Source organism: Lactuca serriola, chromosome 8 (genome assembly GCF_051521515.1).
Source record: "Lactuca serriola cultivar US96UC23 chromosome 8, Lser_US96UC23_V15, whole genome shotgun sequence".
In the NCBI taxonomy this organism is placed as follows: Eukaryota; Viridiplantae; Streptophyta; class Magnoliopsida; order Asterales; family Asteraceae; genus Lactuca; species Lactuca serriola.
Genome location: NC_136415.1, coordinates 333,344,708 through 333,346,761, shown reverse-complemented (window position 1 = coordinate 333,346,761; position 2,054 = coordinate 333,344,708). Strand labels below are relative to the sequence as shown.

General features: G+C 34.9%; 1 long non-coding RNA gene across 1 annotated transcript; it reads left to right on the top strand.

Moving 5' to 3' along the window:
• The first annotated feature begins 616 nt into the window (after nt 1-616).
• On the top strand, nt 617-1,773 carry LOC145069187 (uncharacterized). The gene is made up of 2 exons (XR_013689361.1): nt 617-799; nt 1,426-1,773. It is a non-coding gene; the product is annotated as an uncharacterized LOC145069187 (long non-coding RNA).
• The last annotated feature ends 281 nt before the right edge of the window (nt 1,774-2,054 follow it).

Below are 2,054 nucleotides of genomic sequence, written 5' to 3'. Positions count from 1 at the left end.
AATTATATATTATAGTTATTTCGATCATCATTCCGGAATAGATCATTGGGTTCCAGACCACGTTCATTGTGTTCTGGACCTACATTACCATTACGAAACTCCTACAATACCTAATTCCAGACTAAACAAATGGATTAGAAACACATTACAAAGTAATCACATAACATTCATATATGTACAACGAGAAAAAGATAATAATAATAAAAAAAGATAATCTAGATATTCCAGACTTGTTTCTCGTGTTCCAGACCATTATGTACATTCTGAAATATGTTTAAGAAAACCAAATGCAAAGTAACTTAAAGTGTAGAACTTACTTGGTTTTACGAACCCATGCTCAAAATTTGGTTCGAAATGCGGACATATCGTGCTTCAGATATGGTAATTCCAGATTTTTTATGTGAGACCCATATATATACCATTGGACTACATTATTGGACTTGGACCGTTTTTTGGGTCTGGAATGACCCATTCCGGACCAAAATGTTAATTTAAAAAAAAAGCTTTATATTTTTGAAAAAAAAACCCAAAAATATGATTACTCAATTTCTCTTTATTTAAAAGGATTGAAATATTTTAGCAAAACCCGTTTATTTTGTTGGTTTCAAGTTCTATGAGTTTTTGGCACTTGTAGTTGAACACCTCACTAAAATTACCTATATACCCCCATTCTGCCCCAAATACCCCCAGACATTCGTTCTTCACACTCCCCTTCACAATGTTCATCAGCTGTGACCCTCTCCGATCTCCGTCTAGACCTCCGATCTCCGGCGCCGGCTACTGCTCCTTCTCCGATCCGGTTAGTCCTGCTTACTTTATCCGGTTATACCTCCAGGATCGATACTTGAATGTTGATTTCTGGAATAGATAAAGCACGTGATTTGCTTGTTCAGTTTTGAATCTAGAACTCAATTTCTTGTCTGATTTCTACTATATGGTTCCCAATTTATTGGTTGCAATCCGGATTTCTTTTTCTGGTTCGGTATAAGCTGATGAGTTATTTATTTATTTTATTGGAATCGATAAAAGCACATGAATCTCTTTAGAATCGATGAAGCAGACGATTTTAAGGCAGTTTGGTATAATCGGATTTGCTGTTATAAAGTCTACAGTTGGTAGTTGGTTTAATGTGATTCTTGAAATAAAGCAGTTTATAGGGTTTTGCGAATTACATCTGGTTGATATAGTTAGGTGTTAATCTTGTTTGATGTTAACATGAAGCACTTAATATGACTAATGCCTATTTGTGCGTGAATTGTTAGTAGAATGTCTCAAATAATGTTGTTGATATGAGTTATGCCATGTTTTTGTGTGATTTGTGGTGGTTTACATTCTTGGTATTTGTGTTGTTTACATTGTTGGTACTCTCAGATAAGGGAGGAAGTTATACACTACATAGAAGATATCTAATTAAGTGTTGTTTAGGAGAAGAAACATAAATATTACAGGTGAAGAGGGACTAGAGAGAAAGAGAAAAATGGCAGTAGAGGATGATAAGGTAAAGAGAACTCGAGATCTGCTGTCAAGTTTCTATTCACAGGATGCTTCTCAGACTTCTGCTCCCACCAACACCACATCAAGATTCGCCACTCTCGACACTATCAACACCACCTCCTTCGATGCCGATCAGTACATGAACCTTCTTGTACACCCTCTCATCTCATCTTAAATATTTGATTAAATAAAAACTTCTCCCTCTCTTCTTTTATCTCTTAATGTTGTATCAAAATCTGGGTTATATTCTATTACAATTTAATTGAGGTAAATTGTTTCTCTCTACGGGTATCAAATGTATATACATATCACTATGCTATTCAAGACTTACAATGAGTTACCCTTATTCCAGATTTAGAAATTTGGATTTCTCCATTTAATCTTGATTAATCGAACATGTTTTTGCCAGTACTTGGATGTTGTTATCCTTAGCCACTGGGAGGAGTAAAATTGTTCAATTGGAGAATCACTTACACATGTTGACAGCTTAGATGAGTGCATTGTACTGTAGAGAATCTTTGGCATACTTCATTTACATTTATCAAATAAGTTAGATAGAT